The following is a 12,303-nucleotide window of genomic DNA, read 5'->3' as shown; positions in this document are numbered from 1 at the left end:
TAAGGACAGAGCTGTAACGTAGCCTGTTCAGAAATTCAGAGTTCAGGAGCAACTGATTCCAATATGTGCAGGTAATTTCTATACTGTATATAACTTTTACAGTATGGCCCATCTCCAGCATATCAATACAGTACTGTATAGTAATGTGTTATAGTAACTGCAGTACACAGTCTTTCATTCCAGTACAACAACAGTACTGTATTTGAAAGGATAAAATGTTTTTTAATTTTTTACTTCTGTAAAGAATATTTGAGCTGGCTGACCCACAGGAATACATCTTCATCGAGGAGGCAGGGTTCAACCTAACAAAAATGCTCAAAAGGGGTGCAACACCTTGGATCACTGTTACACAAGTTCCTGGCAGGAAAAACAGATTATTTCACCCTATGTGCAGCCATCAGGAATTAGGCTCACTCCAAACATGTACCAAAGTGCAACACGGCACAACTCCTACCATAGATCAGCTGCACAATAACATTCTTCAACAGGGAGGAGCCAGGGTAATCAGAGCAAGCCCAATATGTTGTCATTTGGGTTAACGTGAGTTTCCATCGGGCTGCTCTGGTTCCGCCTGGTTCAATGACCACCCCCAATCTTTTGTCAGCATTTTCCCCATTTCTGAATCCGATTGAGGAATTTTTCAGCATGGCGGTGGAGATTGTTGACAACGACACAGCCAAACCTCCTGGAGGCAATGGTGGACGCCTGTGGTGATGTGTCTGTGGAGTCTATCCAGAGTTTTCATTCCACAAAATGGCACCCACATTGCCCAAGAGCATAAATAATGTGTGACATTGATGAGATATTAATGCCTGACCCAGACCTTCAGAAGATGATTTGAGAAACTTTACATTTGCTGCATTTGGAAATTAAGCTTTCGGGAGTTGGGTATTTTACTGTGCATTGACTCTTCCTTACATGTTTTGTCAGTGTGACATTTCAAAAGGTCAGGGTTTTGACCAAAACAACATATCCAGTAGTATTACCTTATCCACTAATGTAAGATGTAAATAGTAGTGCTCCCTTATCCAGTAATGTAAGAGGTATTTGTTACTGAAGTAGTATTACCTAGCTATCCACTAATGTAAGAGGTATTTGTTACAGTAGTACTCCCTGGTATCCACTAATGTAAGAGGTATTTGTTACAGTAGTATTACCTTTATCCACTAATGTAAGAAATGTTAAAATAATAGTACTCCCTTATCCACTAATGTAAGAGGTATTTGTTACAGTAGACTAATGTAAGAGGGGTTTTGTTCCCTTATCCACTAATGTAAAAGTAGTATTTGTTTTTGTTACAGTAGTATTACCTTATCCACTAATGTAAGAGGTATTTGTTACAGTAGTATTACCTTATCCACTAATGTAAGAGGTATTTGTTACAGTAGTCCACTACCTTATCCACTAATGTAAGTTACAAGTACTACCTTATCCACTAATGTAAGAGGTTTTTGTTACAGTAGTACTCCCTTATCCACTAAATGTAAGAGGTATTTGTTACAGTAGTATTACCTTATCCACTAATGTAAGAGGTTTTGTTACAGTAGTACTCCCTTATCCACTAATGTAAGAGGTATTTGTATCCACAGGTAGAACATGTCCCTTATCCACTAATGTAAGAGGTATTTGTATCCACAGTAGTAACTCCCTTATCCACTAATGTAAGAGGTTTTTATTATTCCACAGTTTCCACAGTAGTTTACACTAATGTAAGAGGTATTTGTTACCCTTATCCACTAATGTAAGAGGAATGTAAGAGGTTTTGTTACAGTAGTATTACCTTATCCACTAATGTAAGAGGTTTTTATTACAGTAGTACTCCCTTATCCACTAATGTAAGAGGTTTTTGTTACAGTAGTATTACCTTATCCTCTAATGTAAGAGGTATTTATTACAGTAGTATTACCTTATCCACTAATGTAAGAGGTATTTATTACAGTAGTATTACAACTTATCCACTAATGTAAGATTTTATTACAGTAGTATTACCTTATCCACTAATGTAAGAGGTTTTTATTACAGTAGTGTTTTGAAGTTCTCTCCAGGGTGTTCCTGAAAGGGTTATCTGGATAGTCAGTGCTGTGATTTTACAAACTTTCAAATTATTTATCTGAAAACCTATTCTAAACATTTTGGTAGCAGTGTTTTGAATGAATCCCTCCAGTGTGTAACACACAGTCATGTAGTCTGTGTTTTTGACAGCTTGTGTGTTTGTCAGGGTAAAATTGGGACAGAAGTTACAATGCTTTCCGTTTTGTCTGTTTTTTAAACTGGGAAGGAAAAATGTGACAGGAATTGTGGTTGTTACTGAGAAAAATGTAATATTGTAGTGCATAGACACAAATCTCCACTGGTTCTGAATCCCTGAGTGGCAAGGTTGAACGGAGTTTTCCACAGCTAATGGATGACCATAGGATTCAGAGGGGTTGATTCAAGTTGGGAAGATCATTTCAGAAGTTGAAGACCAGGTAAGTTGACTTCTTCACTAACTGACTTCATTGACAACTGACTTCACTTGTTCACTTCACTTGGGGATTCCATACTTCACTTGTACCTGACTTCAGTACAACTGACATACTTGTTCTAACTGACTTCACTTGTACAACGTCTTTAACTGACTTCACTTGTACAACTGACTTCACTTGTACAACTGACTTCACCAATGACTTCACTTGGTAATCGACTTCACTTGTACAATGACTTTTGTACAACTGACTTCACACAGCTGACTCACTTGTTAACTGAGCACTTGTTCTAACTGGAATGTGACTTCAGGACAACTGATTTCACTTGTACAACTGACTTCAATATGACACTTGTTCTAACTGACTTCACTTGTTCTAACTGACTTACTTGTACAACTGACTTCACTTGTACAACTGACTTCACCATCTCTTCCAGCTAATGATCACATTCAGTACTGTTGTAATGACTTTATTGTACAACTGACTTCAGTACAACTGACTTTCATTCAAGTACTTCATTAGTACAGTGACTTCACTTATTTGACTTAGAGTACAATGTTTGTACAACTGACATCATCTTCTCAGTAAAGAATATTTGAGCTGGCTGTCCCTACAGGAATACATCTTCATCGAGGAGGCAGGGTTCAACCTGAATAAAATGCTCAAAAATTGTATTTGCAACACCATTGGTCACAGCTGTTGACTTACAGTCCTGGCCCCTGACAACGCCCTTAACCACAATGTTATTTTGCAACACGGCACAAAGTTTCTAGAAATATGTGTTAAGTAAAAAATAGATACTTCAGTCAAATAAGAATAACAAATAATTAGAAGCTGCAGCAATAAAATAACAAGGGGAGCCAGGGTAACCAGAGCAAGCCCTTTAATGTCTCTATGTTGTCATTTGGGTTAACGTGAGTTTTGTTATCGATTTTGTATTGCTCTGTTTTGCGCCTGGTTCTCAATGACCAGCCCCAATCTTTTTGTCAGCATTTTCCCCATTTCTGAATCCGATTGAGGAACCTTTAGCTTCAGCATGGCGGTGGAGATTTTGATTAATAAAAGAAATGTAACTCCCACGCTGCACCTTGGTCTCCTTTTAACAGCCTGTGAGGCAATGTGGACAGGTTAGTTGGTAATATGTACAGCTAGGTAGAAGTTAAAGTGACTATGGAGTCATAGATTTAAACAGGCACAAAATGGGGTTTTTCCCCACAATGTCTGTGCAAGAGCCAATATTAATGTTGACATTGATGAGAATTAATGGACCTGACCCAGACCTGAGTCATGATGATGAGAAAGTTGTACATTTGCTGCATTTGGAAATTAAGTTTCGAAGAAGGGGAGTTGGGTATTTTCTGTGCATTGACTCTTCCTTACATGTTTTGTCTGTTGACATTCAGTCATGACGTTGTCTTTGGACACAGCAAACAACATCTCCACAGCACAATTCTCAAAATGTTGTAAGTCAGTGAGTTTCATAGAGAGAACAAAGGATTTCTTCCACCTCACAGAACTGGAAACAACATTTATCTTCAGAAGTATTATGGTGAAGATTCCACTAATGTAAGTTTGGTATTTGTTACTCAGTAGTACTCCACATTATAACACTAATGCCTAAGAGGCTTACATTTGTTATAAGATTAAGTATTACCTTATCCACTAATGTAAGAGGTATTTGTTACTAAGTCATTGGCATGTCCTTATCCACTAATGTAAGAGGTATTTGTTACAGTAGTATTACCTTATCCACTAATGTAAGAGGTATTTGTTACAGTAGTACTCCAGCTTACCACAGGGCCAAGGTTTAAGAGACCATAAACCAGTATAAGCTAAGGTTTGAGTAGATGGATGAATTTGTTACAGTAGTATTACTCTTTATCCACTAATGTAAGAGTCTTTGTATTTGTTACAGTAGTACTATCCTTATCCACTAATGTAAGATCTATTTGTTACAGTGAATGAATGTCACTCTTATCCACTAATGTAAGAGGTATCTTTTTACAGTAGTACTGACGACTCATCCACTAATGTAAGATATTATTTGTTACAGAATAGTACGTTCCCTTATCCACTAATGTAAGATTTATTTGTTACAGTAGTACTCTCCTTATCCACTTGTCTAACAAGCTGTATTTGTTACAGTAGTACTCCCTTATCCACTAATGTAAGATTTTGTTTGTTTGTTATAAGAGGTATTTCTGTAGTACTCCCTTATCCACTAATGTAAGAGTTGATTTGTTACTCAGTGAAGACTGGGTTCCTGCAGATCCACTAATTAAGATGTTTGGAACGAGACTTACAGTAGTACTAATTAATTATCCACTAATGTAAGAGGTTTTTGTTACAGTAGTATTCCTTATCCTCTAATGTAAGAGGTATTTATTACAGTAGTATTACCTTATCCACTAATGTAAGAGGTATTTATTACAGTAGTATTACCTTATCCACTAATGTAAGAGGTTTTGTTACAGTAGTATTACCTTATCCACTAATGTAAGAGGTTTTTATTACAGTACTGTACTAAGTTTCAAATTTCTCATGTCACATACAAGGGTTAAATGTCTTTCATAAACCCCCTGAAAGGTTATCTGGAATAATCAGTGCTGTGATTTTAAAACAAACTTTCAAATTATTTATCTGAAAACCTATTCTAAACATTTTGGTAGCAGTGTTTTGAATGAATCCTCCAGTGTGTAACACACAGTCATGTAGTCTGTGTTTTTGACAGCTTGTGTGTGTTAAAGATTTTTCAACCTTGCCAGCTCAGGGATTCAAACCAGTCGTTTGCTACCCCTTTTGGTTACTGGCCCAATGCTCTTACAGTTTTTCTCAATAGCTTAGACCACAATTCCTGGAACAACTCACATATTTTCTCAAGATGTTCTTCAGAAGCGGCTTTAAAAAACATAAACACCCAAATATTTACAAGCATTTAACTTCTGGGTCCCAATTCAAACTTTACCACACACAGAGATGCATACAAAGCTCTCCCTCGCCCTCCATTTGGTAAATCTGACCACAATTCTATCCTCCTGATTCCTGCTTACAAGCAAAAATTAAAAAGCAGGAAGCACCAGTGACTCCCTCAATACGGAAGTGGTCAGATGATGCGGATGCTTTTCTAGCACAGACTGGAATATGTTCCACGATTCATCTAATGGCACTGAGGAGTACACCACCTCAGTGATGGGCTTCATCAATAAGTGCATCGATGACGTTGTCATGCGCGGACCAACTGTCAAGTGTCTTCACTGACCTTTTCAACCTCTCTCTGACTGAGTCTGTAATACCTACGTGTTTCAAGAAGACCACCATAGTCCCTGTGCCCAAGAACACTAAGGTAACCTGTCTAAATGACTACCACCCCGATAGCCAGGAAGTGCTTTGAAAGGCTGGTCATGGCTCACATCAACAGCATCCTCCCGGACACCCTAGACCCACTCCAATTCGCATACCGCCCCAACAGATCCACAGACAACACAATCTCAATCACACTCCACACCGCCCTTTCTCACCTGGACAAAAGGAACACCTATGTGAGAATGCTGTTCATCAACTACAGCTCAGCTTTCAACACCATAGTGCATACAAAGCTCATCACTAAGCTAAGGACTCTGGGACTAAACACCTCCCTCGGCAACTGGATCCTGGACTTCGTGACGTGCTGCCCCCAGGTGGTGAGAGTGGGCAACAACACGTCTGCCATGCTGATCTTTAACACTGAGGCCCCTCAGGGGTATGTACTTAGTCCCCTCCTGTACTCCCTGTTCACCCATGACTGCATGGCCAAACACGACTCCAACACCATTATTAAGTTTGCTGACGGCACAACAGTGGTAGGCCTGATCACCGACAATAATGAAATAGCCTATAGGGAGGAGGTCAGAGACCTGACCATGTGCTGCAAGGACAACAACCTCTCCCTCAACGTGATCAAGACAAAGGAGATGATAGTGGACTACTGACTACACTAACTCGGTACCAGTGCCCCCAGTATATAGCCTCGTTATTGTTATTCTTATTGAGATTGCGTCGTCTATGGATCTATTTGGGCAACATGCAAATTGGAGTGGATCTAGGGTGTCTGGGATGGTTAATGTGTGCCATAAGCAGCCTCTCAAAGCACTTCATGATTACAGAAGTGAGTTACAGGGTGGTAGTCATTGTGGCATGAATCCTTAGAGTTCCTAGGAACAGGGATAATTATAATGAAAATGTGTATATTACAGACTGGGCCCAGGAGAGGATGCAAATTACAGTGAATATGCCTGACAGCGGTTCTGTGCATGCTCTGAGAACGCACACTAGAATACAGTCGGGGCCCGCAGCCTTGCGGGTGTTGACCTGATTAAAGACCCTCGTTGGCCTCGGAGAGCGAGATCACCCAGTCCTCTGGGTCGGTGACGGCCCTCACACCCGGCTTGATGTTGTCGTTGTCAAAGACTGAATAAAATGCATTGAGTTTGACTGGTGGAGCGGCATCGTCGGGCAGATCACGGCTGGGTCTTCCTTTGTAATCCGTAATGAAGTGTAGCCTCTCCCACATGCAGTGGGTGTCGTAGCCTGTGTGTTATGATTCCACCTTATTCCTATATTGTCCTTTTGCTCATTTGATGACTCTGTGGAGGTCATAGTAGGACTTCTTGTACTTATTCCCGCCTCCTGCCGTAGCATCAGCGTTGTCTATAATAGCTCTGTGTGACCAGGTAGCCCTGGTCTTTAGTTTAACGCCAACCTCAGCAAGGTCACACACACATACACCCAGGGTCTACCCGCTCATTTGTTGTAATTGGTTGTGAATTGTAGCACTGATATGTGAGAGTGTGTGTAAGAGAGACAGAGACAGAGAGAGCGAGAGAGAATAATGCATGCAGAGCAGAATTAGGCCGATAACCACTTATTATCAAAATCCAGAAAAGAGTCGTTAAATTCTACAACCACTTAAAAGGAAGAGATTCCCAAACCTTCTATAACAAAGCCTTCACCTGCAGAGGGATGAGTGGCGCAGCTGTCTAAGGCACTGCCTCTCAGTGCTAGATGCGTCAATACAGACCCTGGTTCGATTCCAGGCTGTATCACAATCGCCCGTGATTGGGAGTCCCATTGTGCGGTGCACAATTGGCCCAGCGTCATCTGGGTGTGGCCAGGGTAGGCTGTCATTGTAAATAAGAATTTGCTCTTTACTGAGTAAACGAGTTAAATAAAATATGAACCTGGAGAAGAGTCCCCTAAGCAAGCTGGTCCTGGGGCTCTGTTCACAAACACAAACACACACAGAGCCCCAGGACAGCAACACAATTAGACCCAACCAAATCATGAGAAAATAAAAAGATAATTACTTGACACATTGGAAAGAATTAACTAAAAAACACAGAGCAAACTAGAAAGCTATATGGCCCTAAACAGAGATCACACAGTGGCAGAATACCTGACCTTTGTGACTGACCTAAACTTAAGGAAAGCTTTGACTATGTACAGACTCAGTGAGCATAGCCCTGGTGCTGTAGGCAGACCTGTTGCCACAAGAAAAGGGCAACCAGTGAAGAACAAACACAATTATAAATACAACCTATGTTTATTTATTTTCCCTTTTTTACTTTAACTATTTGTGCATCGTTACAACCCTGTATATCGACATATGAGATTTGTAATGTCTTAATTCTTTTGGAACTTCTGTGTGTGTAATGTTTACTGTTAATTTGTATTGTTTATTTCACTTTTGTATATTATCTAATTCACTTGCTTTGGATATGTTAACGTATGTTTCCCATGCCAATAAAGCCCCTCGAATTGAATGGAGAGATTCTTCCACTCTCTACTTTCAAGAACTTTCTCTCTACCTCCTCCTTCTCCCTCTCCCCTGTGACTTCTAAAAGAAGGAGCGAGAGAGAAAGGGAGTGAGAGATATCTAAAGGAGGTTTGATCACGGGGTCCTTCTGTCACTGAGAGATGGAGTAAATCAGCTCCACGTGATCAAACGAACTTCACACACACACACACACACACACACACACACACACACACACACACACACACACACACACACACACACACACACACACAAGAGTGGAGTAAACCTCACGGTTGGACAAAGGCTTGGTTAGTGTAACATCAATAAGACTCACTTTACAGCAGATGTGTTTGATTCTGAGGCGAGAAGGCATACTCTGAATGTGAATAAAAGTCAAGTAGAATCAATAGCCAGGCCCAGGGGAAGGCTGTGAATGAAATAGTATGAGCACCCCGTAGTCTGATCGATATATGTGTGAGTAGCTACTACTATCTCAAATATAGAGCACATTTTCAAAGGAGATCCCAGAATATCAACCTCCCATATAGAATCAGTTTGAATGAGTCATCATCCAGACTGGAGCAGGACTGAAGAAGTACTCAGAATATGAATCACTCTCTGAGGGTAGAGCCAGGGCCATGGGCACTCAGCACTCCCAACCCGCTCCTTCATGTCTGCACACAGTAAGGTCTAGATGAGGGGGCTAGGAGGTTAGGTGCTAGGGGAATAAGGGCTAGATGTATGGGCTAGGGTGCTAAGGGAAGGGGCTAGGGTGCTAGGGGAAGGGGCTAGGGTGCTAGGGGAAGGGGCTAGAGTGCTAGGGGAAGGGGCTAGAGTGCTATGGGAAGGAGCTAGACGTATGGGCTAGAGTGCTAGGGGAAGGAGCTAGACGTATGGGCTAGAGTGCTAGGGGAAGGAACTAGACGTATGGGCTAGAGTGCTAGAGGAAGGAACTAGACGTATGGGCTAGTGAGTTAGGGGAATAGGTCTAAACTCGAATCCTTAGTTGCCTCGTCATTGATTTTACTGAGTTGCAGGTCATTTAAGGAAATAAATGAATTGAAATGAACTAATCAGTCCCTAGTCTATGGATTACACATGACTGGATTATAGATATGCTATGTTGGTCACAGATATCTTAAGATAAAGGGCCTCACAATGGGCCTCAGGATCTCAACACGGTATTTTTGTGCATTCAAATTGCCATCGATTGCGTTTGTTGTCCGTAACTTATGCCTGGCTTTACCATAACCCAGGCGGCATTTAGTCTGGAGTTTTAAGCGTTGGACTAGTAACCGAAAGGTTGGAAGATTGAATCCAAGAGCTGACAAGGTACAAATCTGTCGTTCTGCCCTTGAACAAGGCAGTTAACCCACTGTTCCTAGGCTGTCATTGAAAAATAAGAATTTGTTCTTAACTGACTTGCCTAGTTAAAGGTAAGGGCAAAATGGGGGGCTGAGACTCAATATTAGTAAGGTGTTCTTAATATTTGGTTTACTCAGTGTATACCCGTTGATTAAAGAACATAACTAATTCATGCCTCATGAGCTTAGTTCGGATGTTGTATCCTATCAGAACCAAAGCTGGAAGCTTGTTTTACACCAATATTTTTAAGGGGGGTTGTTTATGAACCAGGCCTACTCTGAGAATGCCCTTAGAAGCAGCCTTGGCTCAGCATGCAGCCGCAGTAAAGCTGTGTGTGTGTGTGTGTGTGTGTGTGTGTGTGTGTGTGTGTGTGTGTGTGTGTGTGTGTGTGTGTGTGTGTGTGTGTGTGTGTGTGTGTGTGTGTGTGTGTGTGTGTGTGTGTGTGTGTGTGTGTGTGTGTGTGTGTGTGTGTGTGAGATAGAGAGAGTTTATGTCTGTTGGCTCAAATGGTCTTGGCAGAGAGGAGGGAACGGAGAGTATCGGTCAGCAATGCCCTTCCCCTCTGAGCCAACGGACTCTCTTCTGGCATCACAAACAAACACACACACACACACGACAGTATGTTGTATGTGAGTGTGTGTCCTTTCCGTGCCCTTAGTTTTACTGGTAATTGGATTGGAAGTAGGCTGAGTGCCAGTATGTGCGTGAGCCCACAAGTGCCTGTTCCAGGAAGAGAGATCTGGCCAGCAGCTGTTTTTAACTCAGAGTACCTTGTCATCCTCTTACGGCCCGCTCCCCAAACAACCTCCCACTCCCTCACACACCTGATCGCAATATGGTGGGAACTGGCTTCACGTAGAAGACCAGCTGAAGCCATCCCCATATTACTGGTAGTAGAAGGCCAGATGGAGGCATCCCCATATTACTGGTAGTAGAAGGCCAGATGGAGTCATCCCCATATTACTGGTAATAGAAGGCCAGATGGAGTCATCCCCATATTACTGGTAGTAGAAGGCCAGATGGAGTCATCCCCATATTACTGGTAGTAGAAGACCAGATGGAGTCATCCCCATATTACTGGTAGTAGAAGACCAGATGGAGCCATCCCCATATTACTGGTAGTAGAAGGCCAGATGGAGTCATCCCCATATTACTGGTAATAGAAGGCCAGATGGAGTCATCCCCATATTACTGGTAGTAGAAGGCCAGAGAGTCATCCCCATATTAGAGTTGAAGGCCAGATGGAGGCATCCCCATATTACTGGTAGTAGAAGGCCAGATGGAGTCATCCCCATATTACTGGTAGTAGAAGACCAGATGGAGGCATCCCCATATTACTGGTAATAGAAGGCCAGATGGAGGCATCCCCATATTACTGGTAATAGAAGGCCAGATGGAGAAATCCCCATATTACTGGTAGTAGAAGACCAGATGGAGGCATCCCCATATTACTGGTAATAGAAGGCCAGATGGAGTCATCCCCATATTATTGGTAGTAGAAGGCCAGATGGAGCCATCCCTATATTACTGGTAATAGAGGGCCAGATGGAGTCATCCCCATATTACTGGTAGTAGAAGGCCAGATGGAGTCATCCCCATATTACTGGTAATAGAAGGCCAGATGGAGTCATCCCCATATTACTGGTAGTAGAAGGCCAGATGGAGTCATCCCCATATTACTGGTAATAGAAGGCCAGATAGAGTCATCCCCATATTACTGGTAGTAGAAGACCAGATGGAGCCATCCCTATATTACTGGTAGTAGAAGGCCAGATGGAGTCATCCCCATATTACTGGTAATAGAAGGCCAGATGGAGCCATCCCCATATTACTGGTAATAGAAGGCCAGATGGAGTCATCCCCATATTACTGGTAGTAGAAGGCCAGATGGAGCCATCCCCATATTACTGGTAATAGAAGACCAGATGGAGCCATCCCCATATTACTGGTAGTAGAAGGCCAGATGGAGCCATCCCCATATTACTGGTAATAGAAGACCAGATGGAGCCATCCCCATATTACTGGTAGTAGAAGGCCAGATGGAGTCATCCCCATATTACTGGTAGTAGAAGGCCAGATGGAGCCATCCCTATATTACTGGTAGTAGAAGGCCAGATGGAGTCATCTCCATATTACTGGTAATAGAAGGCCAGATGGAGTCATCCCCATATTACTGGTAATAGAAGGCCAGATGGAGTCATCCCCATATTACTGGTAGTAGAAGGCCAGATGGAGTCATCCCCATATTACTGGTAATAGAAGGCCAGATAGAGTCATCCCCATATTACTGGTAGTAGAAGACCAGATGGAGCCATCCCTATATTACTGGTAGTAGAAGGCCAGATGGAGTCATCCCCATATTACTGGTAATAGAAGGCCAGATGGAGCCATCCCCATATTACTGGTAATAGAAGGCCAGATGGAGTCATCCCCATATTACTGGTAGTAGAAGGCCAGATGGAGCCATCCCCATATTACTGGTAATAGAAGACCAGATGGAGCCATCCCCATATTACTGGTAGTAGAAGGCCAGATGGAGCCATCCCCATATTACTGGTAATAGAAGACCAGATGGAGCCATCCCCATATTACTGGTAGTAGAAGGCCAGATGGAGTCATCCCCATATTACTGGTAGTAGAAGGCCAGATGGAGCCATCCCTATATTACTGGTAGTAGAA

Source organism: Oncorhynchus masou, chromosome 9 (assembly GCF_036934945.1).
Source record: "Oncorhynchus masou masou isolate Uvic2021 chromosome 9, UVic_Omas_1.1, whole genome shotgun sequence".
Lineage (NCBI taxonomy): Eukaryota > Metazoa > Chordata > Actinopteri > Salmoniformes > Salmonidae > Oncorhynchus > Oncorhynchus masou.
This window is presented reverse-complemented; position numbering follows the sequence as displayed.